The following is a 15,227-nucleotide window of genomic DNA, read 5'->3' on the forward strand; positions in this document are numbered from 1 at the left end:
CATCAGCCAAGTGGATCTCAGTCTGCATTTTCTCAGGGGCCTGGGGAGGAATGGCATGTCTTTGGGCTAAGATCACAAATAGCAGTTGCCTCACCTGTTTTGTGAGTCTGGGGAGGATCCCATCACTGATAAGTATCAGTCACTCTGAGCATGTCTCAAACATGATAAAGTCTGCATCTGTAATTATCAGAAAAACTAAGGTGGAAAAGAGCCACTCCCTCTATTAGCTAATACAGCACAGGTGCCCAGCATAGTAGAGGTGAATGACACCTACTGTCCACAGAGACGTCCCCTCCCAGACAACAGTCTGTAGGCTCAGATGGTGGGAGTGCCGAAAGAAGACACCAGGTTGATAACAGTATGAACAGAATGAAATCACAGACAGCATTCTGCTCTTCAGAAAACTAAGGTCACATAACTAGCCAAGCTCAAGCAGCTAAGCAGAAACAAAGCCAGGACCACTCACAGCAACTCTAGAAGCCAGAATTAAGATCAAAGGATAAATAGTAAAAGAATAGTCAGGAGAATGTATCCAACCTCTAATGCAAGTTAAAAATAAGAAATGCATACCGTAATCAGAAAAGTATCATTGAAATATGAACATGTGCTTTCAGAGTGAGTCTTTGTTGGAGAAAACACTTGTTTATATGCTCATATAAGTATCAGTATGCTTACTAAAATTCACTTGACAAGTCATGGCCACAACATGTTTGTGACAACATTTAATTTTTGTTTGAACCGTATTTTGAGTTAACAAAAATTTCATTACATGAAAAATTCAATCCATAGCACCTTGCATTGCCCCATAACTCATTCACCACACTTGAAACATCCATTTTCAATGTTTGGCTTCCTCCCTGGGCTAGAGATTTCATGAGGACAAGCAATTGTGTTTATCTTATTTGCTGTTCTAGCCTCAGTGCTAAGCCCAGCACCTAGTCTACGGTATGTGCTTCATAATTATGTGATGAATGAGTGAAGGAAGGAAGGAAGGAAGCAAGGAAGGAAGGAAGGAAGGAAGAGTTCTCCTGACTCCCCATCCAGAGCTCCATGCTGTTAGATAAACTTACTCTCTTAAGGACGGAAACAATTAGGGATTCAAAAAGCTGTTTCTTCCCCCCTTGTGTCTCAACTGTATAACATTTCAATTGTTTTTGAAAGCTATGGCTCCAGTCTTGCACTCTACAGCCTTACTTGCTATCTGATTCCAGGACTGGAAGAGCTTCAGGGTCTCCCTTCCTCTATTTAGACCTCAGCTGAATCACCATTCAGTTACATTCTTCAATTCAACATTCACTGAATGCCCGCTATGTGCAAGACAATTTTTTCTTCAGTACCCAAATTAGGGTTAATATTCGGTTCAGTGATCTTTTTTCAGCCCCAGAGTACCTATCTTATAAATGGATGTTTAATGAATACTTTTTACTTCTACACCAGTTTGGTTCTTGGCATGTGGTCTGTCTAGAAAGCCCAAATTGCACCTTCACCACAGCTGCTTGGCAATTTCAGTCCATTTTCTGACCCAAATCAGTGTGACTAGAGATGGATCAGTAACCATTCATGTATAACGTGGCTCTAACAGGAGCTCAAATATGCTTCCCCTCCAAATCATTAACTCCTGTGAGATGGAGAAGCCAGCTGTCCTTCTATACATTTCACTGTTGTCTCTCCATGACGATGACTCTGTACAACAACAAAGTAGCCAGAGCTCCTGCTTCCTAACTCCTGCTTTTGAGCCTGTTCTCCAAGACCATAATGGTTCTGGGCTGCATGGGACCCTGGGTATAAGTGGGTAAGAAGAGGCTTAGTCACTGCACCAGCACTGCAAGAGTTCATGTAATGGGGGATCCACTGGCCAGAAGGACTCTGGGAATCTGATGGCCAAGTCTTTTGTTAGGAGCTGAATATTTGTGTCCCCGCCACCCAGATTTATATGTTGAAGCCCTAACTCCTAAGGTCATGGTATTTGGAGGTGTGGCCTTTGGGAGGTACTTAGATTTGGATTAAGTCTTGAAGATAGGAACCTCATGATGGGATTAGCACCCTTATAGAAGACGAAGAAAGAGAGATTTTTCCTCCTCCAGGCCCACATACCAAGGAAAGGCCATGTGAGGGCATAGCAAGAAGGTGGCTGTCTACAAGCCTCACCAGACACTGAGTCTGGCAATGCTTTGATCTTGAACTCCCCAGCCTCCAGAACTGTGAGAAATAAAGGTCTGTTGTTTAAGCCACCCAGTCTGTGCTATTTTGATGTAGCAGTCCAAGCTGACTAAGACAGCTCTTTCTACCAGTCAATGCTCTTCACATGTGACACTTGCCCTGGGCCGCCCACAGCTCTGCATCACAGCACATTCAAACAGTCCTATTTACAGCACCCTCAGATAAGTCATGTCAGTGGTGAAATGGAGCATGTGTCAGAGAGTCCAAGTAGAACCACACGTATTCTTAAATTCCCAGCTTTCATTCAGCTTGACTGTTCCCTCTGCCTAGAGTCAGAAATCTTCAAGAACGTGGTGTTGGATCCATCTCAGTCTCAAATCTGGAATCCATGGAACGGCCTCTGTGCTGTCCCTGAATAATTGTTGGTATCAGCTTTCAATATTTTTCTCCATCCTCAGCAAGAGTGACAGAGCAAGGATAATTATAAGAGGAAGAAGCCAGCCCAGTTGGTGAGGTCCTATGTCTAGACAGGCTAATAGGTAAAAAGTGTTCCTCTTGGAGTTCCATGAAACAGGAAAATAACTTCAAAGATTGATTCTTTTCTTCCCCTCAACAGCCCATGATGCCTTCTCTGAAATCTCCATCCCAGGTTAAGTGGGGAAAAATGCTTCCTCTTGGCACTTGGGCCCCTGTTCTGACACAGGACCTGCCAGCTGGGCCAGCCCAGGTTCCACCCCTCTTCCTCAAGGAGGTCCATTCAAAGTCAAGGGCTCCCCCTGGTTGGGAGTGTCCTCACCAAGGATGATCTTTCAAAGAGATTCAGTATGTAGTCCCCAGCAGGGCAAGCTTTGAGGAGGGCCGCAATACTCCATTCCTCAATATTTCTCACTAGGTATTTTAGTGGTCCCTCCTATTTCCTAAAATTCACATAATCTGTTGATCTCCAAGTTGACCGAGACCTTAAAATCCAGCCACCCATTCTTTCTGCAGGATTCTACCTGCAGAGAGTCATTGAGCCTCTGCTTGAAAACTTCTAGCTATAGGGAACTCATAGTTTTTCATTCCATCTTTGTTCAACTCTATCAGAATACTCTTCTTTTTAATTAAGATGAAATACCTATTCTTTGTAATAACTGATTTTGTTGGAGTTTTAGAGTCATGGGTACATAAAAGACTTATAATGGAAGTTAGAGGGAATCCAATTTATCCCCTTCATCTTCCAGGGAACCCATTCAATGCAGTGAGTTCCCAAATGACATCCCAGGGAAAGTCAGGGTTGTGGACCGGACTCAAATCCAAGCCTTCTGACCATTCCAGGTGAGCAGATCACCATACCAGCAGTCTCCTGGGACCAAATTCCATCATAAAAGCTGTAGCCTTTTGAGACTTAAAGTTCTGGTGTGCAGAATACATGACTTTAAATTGGTTCCTAATTATTACTCTGGTTAAATGTCAGATATTTTCCAAACAGAGCAAAAAGCCTCAGTAAAAGACCCAAGATGGGCACCAGGAGGTGGAGTGAATAAAGAGGAGACGGAAGATTTGTAGGATAAACCTCCTGTCCAGGGTCCCACTGTGGGAGAACAAAGCCCCAGGTGGTCCTCTTCTGGTCAACCAGCTCTGTGTACAATTGGGAGCAGGGTCATGGAGGTAGGGACAAGAGAAGTCAGCTAAGGCCCAGATTGCAAATCAATAAGAATGGACCCCTCGATCGGTGTAGGGTTCTCTAGTTAGCAAGATGCTTCCCCATCCATTTTCACATTCGATCCTCACAGTCACATGGCAACGTAGACTATGATTATCTCCATTGCACAGATAAAGAAACTGAGCCTCACAGAAGTTAAACATGACTTGAAAGTTCAGAAAACTAGTCACTGGCAGAACAAAGACAAGAACCAAGGCACCCAGACTCCCAGTCCAATGATGTTTTGCTATGACATACTACCTCGGAAATCCCTGAACGGTAAGATAATAGTAATAGCTAATATTTATTGAGCACTTATTATGTGTCATGCATGCTTCTGAGTGCTTTACTGTTTCAATATATTTCATCTTCCATAATGATGATTTGGGTAAAAATGATTTGGATATAATTTTTATTTCCATTTTGTGGGTAAGGAAACTTAGTCACAGAGATATTACATAATTTGTCCCAGGATACGCAGCTAGAAAGATACTAAGTCAGATTTCAAACCCAGGAACTCTGAACAACTGCAATGTGTGTCTCTCTGTCGGTTCCCCCAAACTATCAGCCCTGGGCTTCAAGAGCAGAGTCCTGAAAATCTCGTTCTGAGGTCAGATTTTTTTTTTTTTTTTGAGGTCAGATTTTTGACCCATGAGATCACTTCTAACAATGTGCACTTGATTTTATCTCCTGATAAAACTGGTGATGAGCCAATTTAGAAGGTACTGTGGTCTCAGCCGCATCTATAGCTGAAAATCATGAATTTGAAGAGTTAAGCAGATATCTTTTCCTCTCTTCTCTTACTTTTCCCCTCCCCTTTCCATCAGGTTGGAAGGAGTCAGGCTGCCAAGCCAAGCTGAGGAGGAACAACCCCGGGAGCAGCCTGAAAGTTTGGTCAGTTCCTCCTAATGCCCTCTAGATTCATCCAGATCCACATACAGGGCTTCAGGATTAAGCTGAAAGTCTCTGGAAAAGTCCAGAGATGACATGGCTCAGTTGTTCCTGCTTCAGCCTATCAGTCCATGGGCCAACACTCACCAGCTTCACTATACACCAGCCATCTCTAGAATGAAATGCCAGCCCCTGCCCTTAGTGAGATGTCAGCACAAGAGTCCAAGACTCACATGTTTGTGTACAAGAACATTATCTTCTCTCTCCTCATTAGGTCTTCATGCCTTGCTCCAGATGTCTGTTAAGGACTATAGGGTTCGGGCCAACTCTGGCCTTTCAGAAGCCAGGTCTTGGTCATGACTCGGTTGGCAAAATGGAGAAGAGGTCAAAGGCATACCTATTGGTTATCTATCTCCCTAGTACGCTTCATGTCTGTCCTTCCTTCAGCTTCTCACCTCCTTCAGAATTGCTTGACTCTGCTTTGCCTTGGCTTTCTATCTTAACTTGTTTTACTGCCAACAGTCTCTCTTTGCTCCATCCTAACCACCACTGTCAGAATGATCATCCTAAAGTTCAGCTCCAGGCATGGCACTCTGATACTCTAAAATCTTCAGTGGCTCCCCATTGCCTACCATCTTAACTCTTAATAAATCCTTGATGTGGATTTCCCTCCATAAGTCTTCCCATAATCTGACCACAGCTTGCCTTTCCAGAAAGTCAATCCAACAGATTGTTGCTTTTCCCAGAGGGGGTCAGTGACCATTGAGGGGATTTCCAGGCACTGAAAAGTAGTTAGAGCAGGAAGTGGCCCAGGCCCCTCTTCACTTTACCAAACCACCTGACCTTCCTTTCCTGCACCTCAAGTTTTCCATTCATTCAATGAAGACTTCAGGTCAAATGGATTCAGGGATCACTTCTGGCTCTGAAATTCAGAAGAAGTGGAAGGAGCATAAACCTAGATGTGGGCTCTAAATGAGATGGGAAGACTGGTCAGGGAGTGAATGACTTAGAAGCTCAGGGAATGCGAATTAGCTGTGAGTGAATTGGGGCAAGAAGGGAAGATCTGGGGAAACTTCAAAGTTGACGGGCCTACCTCAGTACATTAATGACACACTGGAATCCCCTGGGCACTTTATAAAACACTGAATGGAGCCTGGGTCCTACTCCAGAGATTCTGATTCAATTAGTGTAGAGTACAACCTACACACTGGGTTTTTAATAGCTCCCTGGGTGATTCTAATGTGCTGCAGAGTTTGAGATCACAACCCTAAGTGAAGGGCAGGCACAGAGGGGCAACAACACAACCTTTATTAGAGGGAAGTGTTGCTCACATCAGAGTTCAGAGGGCCTGGCCCAAGGAGGCAACCTGTGCAGCAAAATGAACCTGCAAACCCTATCCCCCTCTAGCAACTGGTGAATATTTTCCTCACCTTCTCGGGCCAAGTCCATCAGGTCCACTCAGAGAAACCTCACTGTGAGAGGACTCCCTCTACCATCACCTCTAGTTCATGAACGTCGGTCCCTTCCAGCTCTCTGTGTCCAGGCCTGAGTGGAGCTGTGGGTTCCACCTGGGGTGTGTAGGTGGATATTACCAATCGTGATGTGGGCTCAGGTCTCAGCAGGTTGCGTCATCTCAGCTCACCTGAAAGCATATTTATTTTTAGATTTGCTGGCATCCCATGTGGGTGAAAAGACTGCGATATCTATCAGGCTGGTGACATCTTCTTCCTCCACCATCTTCAGTGAACCATGAAGATGAGTCATGCTGTTGAGCCATGCTGGGGAAGCCGGGTGACTGGTCTTAGCAATGCTCTAAAAAGAGTCGTTGCTGAGGGTCACCCCTTCCAGATGCACGGAGCTGTGCTCTTTCTCAGCCAAGGGTAAGGACTGCTAGATCTGCTCTGGAACTGAAGTGAGTGGGGTGCCAGCCAGCTGTTCCTGGTCAGAGGGTGGGGGTCAACCCAGAGAGTGAGGGTCAACACACAGGATGTTGTACACCAGAGAATGAGGTCAACACAGATAGTAGGGGTCAACCCAGAGAGTGGAACCAAATCCATGCATTTTCAACTTCATTGCAAAAGTTTCATATTAAAATCTTTGAAATGTGGTTACCAGACAATTGCTGTTCAACGTTTAAAAAAATAAGTGGACATAACAGCAACCCAGGATGAACTCCATTCTTTGTTCTTTTTGAGCCTTCCAGGCATGCCCTCTGAAATTTTACACCTTTATTTGGGGTGTTTGAGATATATCTGCCTTTTGTCCTCCATAGATAGTACCCATTCTTTTCTACTCTGCTTTATACATCCTCAAATGTATGGACTGCATCAGTTACCTTATGCTTGCTGGCTTCTGTTTGGATTTAGCCATTGGGGATATCAACAGGAGATTAGAGGGAGAGAGCAGAGTGATAGTTGGGTATTTAATGTTGTAGACAGCTGTATTTCTCCATTAAAGCTTGTAACTCCTATAAGGCTATTTTCCCTCTGTTTTCTAGTATCCACTCCCTTCCCTTGCTCCTTCATCACTCCTGGATATGACTAACCTGGAAGATACGGCACCATTCTTCACTACTTTTGAAAATCATGCCAGGGTCTCTGGAAACAGCTCTTTCTTAAATTCTCCCTTTATTATTATACTTTCCTACTTGGACCTTGAATGATACAAGGAGTGTGTGTGTGTGTGCGTGTGTGTGTGTGTGTGTGCGTGCACGTGCACGCACGCACGCATGTGCTATCGTTGGGGAACACAAGCTTGCTTAGGTCAGAGTAGAAATGTGCTCTCTAAGGAAATTCTCTGGGTGAGGAAAAGCAGTCGGTCCCAACACTATCCTGTGTCCTTCCCCCCTACAGCCTCCTTCACTGATTTGCATGACCACTAACATGCTTTTTCCCAGTTCTCCCCCTTTTTAAGACTCTCTCCCAAGTAAGGACAAAAGTCCTTTCCTCATTTCTCTGACCACAGTTAAGCCAGAAGGACACTATCTTTTATTGCTAAGCATTAACTCACGGAAAACAAAAATGTCCTTATAGTATACTGCTTTTTTTGGTCTGGCTTCTCCAAGGAGAAGATGCCAAGATGGGTTTAAACATGCAAGGACTTTATAAGGGGAAATGCCTCTGTGAAAGGAAATCAGAAAAGACCTAGAGAAGGTTGGGAGAGCCTGCAGACCAGAAAGCAAGTCTAATCCTTTGTGAAGGAGAGAGGAAAGGAGTGTTGGGGGTAAAGCATCCTAGATTGTCCTGAAGTCTAAGAAAGTTTTGGCAAAGCCGTTTGGGAACCGCTGAGCCGAAATGAGCTGACAGAGCAATCCTGGGACTCCTAGAAATGGATCTGTCTTAGTCTCAGTGCACTGCACCATTAGCTGGGAGCAACGTGTGGGAGGCTTGGCCTTGGAGCAAGGACAGTGATGGATTTTGTTTATTTATTTTAAATTTTACTCAACTGAATTTTCTTTTTTATTATTTTTAAATTTTATTTATTTATCTTTGGCTGCGTTGGGTCTTCGTTACTGTGCACAGGCTTCCTCTAGTTGTGGCAGTGGGGGCTACTCTTCGTTGTGGTGCACGGGCTTCTCATTGCGGTGGCTTCTCTTGTTGCAGGGCACGGGTTCTAATCGAGCGGGCTTCAGTAGTTGTGGCAAATGGGCTCAGTAGTTGTGGCTCGCGGGCTCTAGAGCGCAGGCTCAGTAGTTGTGGTGCACAGGCTTAGTTGCTCCGTGGCACGTGGGGTCTTCCCAGACCAGGGGCTCGAACACATGTCCCCTGCATTGGCAGGCAGATTCTTAACCACTGTGCCACCAGGGAAGCCCCAGTGATGGATTTTAGAATGCGGCATCCGAGGCCCTCAGTCAACTAAGCTTCCTACAGCAGGAGATCTGTGAGACACAGCCACGTGGCCACCACAGCTACATTTTGTTATCATGAAGAAAACTATTGTCACACTGTTACAATTCTGCTAATTTATCATGCCAAACCATGCCATATAATTCTAAAAGATTCAGTACATACAGATGGAGTCAATTTTCCTGCCATCCCTGAGCTATACTGGCAACAAAGACAGACTTTGAGACAACCCTAGTACTTAATGTTAGCCCTGGGTTATAGATCATATCACCTTCATTAAGAAAACTAAAGTTCTGAGAATTGAGGCGTTTACTTTTTGGTTCCTTCCTTTATTAAAAAGCGTAAATTGTCTATTATATCCTTAACACCATGTCAATTACTGTGGCTACCACAATAAAAAAGAAACTGTTTCTGTCTCCAAGGGCCTTGTTATCTAGGAGAAAGATGGAAAGACATAGATAGATATAGTTTTATTATACAGATATATGCAGTAAAGTGTTACAGGGTCATAATGTCTATACAGGCTATGAGGGACTGGAGCAAAAAAAAAAAAAGAATGGTCAAGTGCACCAGTAGAGAGTATGGAAGTCCTTAGAGAGAAGTTGAACCTCATGCCAAGTCTTTGAGGGTGTACCAGATGGACACAGACCTACCACTACAGATGTGGGACAGAACTACCAGGCAGAGAGAGTCATGAAAACAAGTATGAGGTTTGACCCACGTGGGAAGTTGCAACAGTTTAGAATGATAGCAACATAAGAAATGCATAGGGAGTAGGCTGTAGAAGAGAGATTGTAGAGGGGTGAAGTTAGAGACAAGGCAGGGGCTGGACTGGGAAAAAACATTCAAGGAAGAAGTCTGAAATGTAACCATCATACCACAGATTGTAAATTGAGAAATGAGGGGATCAGATTTACACTGAAGGGAGATCTCCCTGGCTACAGGATGGAGAAAGGACTGAGGAGGTCAGAGTGGACACAAGGAAACCAGGTTGGTAACATTGAAAGGCCAGCAAGCGATAAGGCCTTAAATGAACCCAGGTAGAAGCAGTGGTTCTAGAGAAGAAGGTATGTGGTCAAGAAATGACGGGGACACAGCATCAATCATACTCTGATTGATAGGATGTGAGGAGGAGAGGTGAGTGTGAGGAAGATATTAGCGTGGTAGACTTGATGCCCTGTGGGGTCCATGGTAAAGAAAGAAAGATACTGTTATTAACTGTGGCAGACAGAACTCTAAGAAGATCCCACCATCCTCGCCCTCTGGCATCCACACACTGTAGAATCCCTCCCAACTTGAGTGTGTGTGGGACTTGTGAATATGATGAGGTGTCACTCCTGTCATTATGTTACGTTATAGGGCAAAGGTAAATGGACTTTCACAGAGGTAATTACGGACCTTAATCAGTTGGCTTTTTTAAATGTTTTCTTTTATTTTATTTTTTCTAGTATTACTGAGATATAATTGACATATTATTAAGCACTGTATAGGTTTAAGGTGTACAGCATAATGATTTCACTTACATACATCGTGAAATGATTATCACAATAAGTTTAGTGAACATCATCTCATATAGAGAAATTTAAAAAACAAAAAACAGAAAAAATTTTTTCCTTGTGATGAGAACTCTTAGGATTTACTTTTTTAACAATTTTCATATGTAACATACAGTGTTAATTATATTCATCATGCTGTATATCACATTCCTAGTATTTATTTATCTTATAACTGGAAGTTTGTACTTTTGACTGCCTTTATCTAATTCCTCCTCCCTCCCCCCCTGCCTCTGGTAACCACAAATCTGATCTTTTTTTCTATGAATTTTTTTGTATGTTTGTTTTGAAATATAATTGACCTACAACACTCTGTTATTTCCTGTTACACAGCATAGTGATTCGATATTTCTATAAACTTCAAAACAATCACCATGATAATTCTAGTTACAATATATCACCAAACAGAGATTCCACATAGTTGTTGACTATATTCCGCACATTACACATTTCATACCTATGACTTACATAGTTTGCAACTGGAAGTTTCTATCCCTTAATCTCCCTCACTTACTTCTTTCCTCCTTTCACCCAGTTGGTTGGCTTTGAGTTAATTAAGAGGGAGATTATCCTGGATGGGCCTGGCCTAATCAGATGAACTCTTTAAAACAAGGTTTATGACAAGGACCTACTGTATGGCACAGGGAACTCTGCTCAATGTTATGTGGCAGCCTGGATGAGAGGAGAGTCTGGGGGAGAATGGATACATGTATATGTATGGCTGAGTTTCTTTGCTGTGCACCTGCAACTATCACCGCATTGTTAATCAGCTGTACTCCAATATAAAATAAAAAACTAAAAATAAAACAGGGTTTAGAAGTTAGAGATGCTTTCTCTTGCTGACCTGGAAGAGGCAAGCCACTGTGAGTTCTATAGCTGCAAAGAAATGAATTCTGCCAACACTCATGTGAACTTGGAAGAGGACCTCGATCCTCAGATGAGACCCTAGCCCTGCCTGAAATCTCAATTGCAGCCTTGTAAAACCCTGAGACAAGGACCCAGTGAATTTGTGCCTGGATTACTGACCCATGAAAACTGTGAGATAATAAATAATTGGCATTCATTTAAGCTGCTCAATTTGAGGTAATTTTTTAATACAGCAATAGAAAGCCAATACACTGATAATCACCATGAACAAAATAATCTTAATGTAATGTCTTTTATGTTTTCCAGGTAGCTTTTATGAGCAGAAAACGTTATTCAGAGGTCATTTTAAAATTAAATTTAAAAAATATTCTATTAATTAAGGGTCCACATTCAAAAATCTAGTTCTTCTTTAATCTATTACTTTTGGTTTATAAATCTTACAGTTCTCATTATGGAGCTAGTGAGTTTAACCAACACTTTTTAAGGAGATTTGATCCCAGTTACAAACTTATTAAAGAAAACATTCTGTGCTGCATTGATAAATTTAATATATTTGATTTCACTTAAAAGAACTTTGATTGTCCAATAAATTTTCTCAATTACTTAAATGATTCTTATAAATCTAATAAATTAACCTTTTAAAATAGTGATTAAGTTTTCTTAATTATTTGAATATGATATAAACTAAGATTTCAACCAAAACTCATATCTAAATTAATCATTCAATTACTTACTGTAAATTGAAGTTACAAGGTTAGTCTGTAATTCTAATAGACCAAATTCCCTTAAATATGATAAGAACATAAAGTACCAAAAATGCACAGATTTCTAAATACAAAAATATTAATAATATGAATTTATTATCTAAATGTTCTACCCTTAATTCTAAATCTTTTTAAGTAGTTATTAAAAGATACTTATACATGAAAGAAAGAAATATATCATCACAAACAATTTTGGAGGAGGGTCCTTCTCAAGTGATTGAGCCTGCACTGTGGTCAGTGACATAAACCAGAAGGGGAGATCTGGAGATGCTGATGTCCAGAGAGAGTTCTTGTGACCCTGCCTGCAAAGGGGAGCACTTTTTATCATCCCAAGTCTTGAGCTCCATAAATTAGAGAAGGTGTTTTCACACCATCCATATCCCGGTTTTAAGTCATCACTAATTCTTCCACCTGCACATGGACGGAGTCTGCAATCCCAGCCCAGGAGTCACGTCATGACAGATAATGGATCTTGGATCAGGGATGGGACCTTCAAGTCACTCTGCTCCTGCTCATCTTTGGCAAGATTTTCCCTTTCCATCCATACCAGCACCCAGCCCTTAGGTCCCTGGTGGAAGAAGGGGACCAAAGAGGTGCAAAGCAGGAGGGTTAAACTGAAAGGGACTTGGTCTGGAAAAGCACGTGGAGAGCTGGGCTGTTCTGTTTTTCCTTTGGGATCTGGAAATGTAGGGAGGAGCTGTATGTATTATTTGCAGACTTGTTAATGGGCCAGGTCTCATGGTTGAATTCCCAGCCAATCACTCAGCCTTGCTCTGAGAAATAGTTCCCTTCCCCCACTCCCACTACCTTCTTTTTTTTGCATATGATCCTGTTCAAGTTGGTACAGACACCTAGGGTGGCAACATTCATTTACTCTCTGACACACACCCCTCTGCCTCTCCCACTGGCAAATGCTTTAGGTCTGCCAGGAGCCAAGTGAGCTTTGGGTAACCCCAGAGATGTGAGTCCTTCTTGGAAAATGATCTCTGGTCTTAAAGCATGTGTGTGCACAGCCTTGTCATCTCTTTTTTGTCTCCGTCTCTCTCCTATTCCCCAGTCTCCTTTTTGTCTTCTTTTTGTCTTCTCTCCCTTTATTTTGGTCTCTTACCCTCTCTTTCTCTCATCCTCCTTCCTCACTTTTTTCTTCCTTTTTTTCTCCTATTCTTCTGCACTAGGATATACATATTTTTAGATTTCATTTTTTAAGGAGAATAGTGGGGAGATGAGTAAGTTTGTATTAGTGTCAATAAAAATAGTCAAGCTTGCGAGACATTACTATGTAATAGGCATAGTGATAAATATCTGACATGTGTTACCATTTGATCTTCAAAAAAATCTTGGTTGATTGATTGATATATATTGTTCCTATTTTCCATAGGTAGAAACTGCAGCTCAGAGAGGGTACTTAATTTTTCCAGAGTTACTAAGTATGGTTTAATCACATGTCCCAGGAGGACTGACTCTAGCATCACACTCTGAATCACTCTCCCTTGGCAACCCAAGACCAATTACCCACTCCATGTGACTAGATGGCTTCAATATTATTTCCCTGATATCCTTGCCCTTTGAAGCCAGGGCACAGCCAGGTGCCCATATCTCTGTACCTCACCCTGAGCCTCTGCACAGACTATGCCCACTAATGGAAAATCTAGAGGTTATTTTATTTCGAGAAGAGTGTTTATTAAACCCACCCTAAAAGGCCAGAGCTCCTCTTTACTCATGCTTGCTGACATGTGTTGGAAACTAAGTAACCTGCTGTAGTACACAGTACAGGGATGCCATCTGAAATGTGAGCAGACAGGGTAAAAGAGGGGAGTGGGTATTGGTGGATGGGCTGAGATTCAAAAAGTCTTGCTAGCTGGGGTGAGGATAAGTGAACTGCATAGCTACAGTCTCTGCCACAAGGAACTGTTTGGTGATCAACTGTGTATTTTAGGGGTAGCATATGGTCCCCAAAGAATCATGCCTCCTTGTGTAGTCCTTATCACACTGACTCTGAGCTTGGCCATGTCGCTTGCCCTGGTCAAGAGATGACATCAAATGTGACACAAGCAGAGGCATGGTAAGCTCTTACACAGAAGCTTTCCTTTCTAAACTTAGCCAATAGGTAAAGAATTCCAGACTATCCTGCTGGAGAAAGAGTCCATGTGGGAAACTGAGGCACCCCAACAAACAGCCAAGGCCTCAGACACAAAAATGAAGCCATTTTGGATCCTCCAGCCCCAGGTGGGCAGTCCCAGGGGACACCATGTAGAGTGGAGATAAGTCATCCCACTGAGCCTTGTCCAGATTCCTGACCCACAGAACAATGTGCAATAAAGTAGTTGTTTTAAGTCACTGAGTTTTGTAATAGATACAGTAATAGATAACTGATGTAGGATCCTGAAAAGTTAAGTGCTCAATGATTGATCCACAGGTATTTTCCTACCAATTTCTCATCCTCTCCAAGGACATCTCTAACCAGCTTCTCCTCATCTCTCCTGTAGAAGGAATAAGGGCTCATGAAATGAAAACCAGAATAGAGAGGGGCTTTCCCGGTAACTTATGGTACCCCCTGGGCTCTCCCAAGCAATGCATAGTAACATTATAGACCAAAGAGGCAAAATCAATTTTTGGAAAAAGAGGTCTCTTTTCACTTCCAGAGGTCCTGAGCTGACGAAAGTGCTGGGAGTTTCCTGTGGTGCCCGGAATAGTGAGAGGGTCTTCAGTCCTTGCAAAGAGCAGGAGAGAGGTGTCTTCTTCAGCTATGCTATCCCCACTGGAGATCCTCACAAACCCCAATGAGAAGTGTGGCAGAGGGTAAAGGAGCAGCCTGGGGTGAGAAGGACATGGTTTGGAGATCCCTTTGATGACACTTTGAGATCTACACACAGATTGGTTGGGAGCTAGACCTCCAGGGAGATGGTAGATTACTTTTGGAGAGGTAGAGGACTTCATTAAAAGGAAGCTATGAGAGAGGACTGGTTAATCAGCAGGTAGCAATGTCTCTCCACTCAATATAGTAAATGTGTCCTTGTCCCATGAGTGTGAGCAGCTCAGGACAGGAACCATATGTTGATCATCTTAGATACCCAGTACTAGCACAGGCCTGGCATCACGCCCTCATGCAGGCCGTTTCACTTCCTGTCTCTACTTTCTCACCTGTGGAATGAGGTAGCTGAACAAGATGCTCCCCAAATTCCCTTCTGATATTAACTATCTTGGTCTTCCACAGAGAAATGTGCAGCCTGGGGTTTCATTTCATTCGTTCTGCAGGTAAAGGCCTGATTTCTTTCCCAGCACACTAGCAGGTTAAACTGGAAAGAAAAGAGGGGAAAAACCACCAATTGGCCCTTTCCTTCCTGGTGGCTTCCCCGAATGGAGGCCCAAGATAGGAAGAGGCAGGACTCCTTCTTCAGAGTGGGGTCTGTAGCCTCAGCCTGCTGAGCTTTGGCTGGGATGCACCCCCAGCAGGATAAAATGG

At 43.0% G+C, this 15,227-nt stretch overlaps 1 long non-coding RNA gene across 2 annotated transcripts in view; it reads right to left on the bottom strand.

The window, feature by feature from the left end:
- LOC309631371 overlaps positions 1-15,227 on the bottom strand; it is a 107,675-nt gene that overhangs the window by 80,883 nt on the left and 11,565 nt on the right. For both annotated transcript variants that reach the window (XR_014246220.1, XR_014246221.1), the window contains exons 2-3: positions 14,906-15,060; positions 6,166-6,377 (exon numbers count right to left, since the gene is read on the bottom strand). This is a non-coding gene — a long non-coding RNA (uncharacterized lncRNA). The remainder of the gene's footprint in view (positions 1-6,165; positions 6,378-14,905; positions 15,061-15,227) is intronic.

This window comes from Balaenoptera borealis (genome assembly GCF_965194805.1).
Source record: "Balaenoptera borealis genome assembly, chromosome: 6".
Taxonomy (NCBI): domain Eukaryota; kingdom Metazoa; phylum Chordata; class Mammalia; order Artiodactyla; family Balaenopteridae; genus Balaenoptera; species Balaenoptera borealis.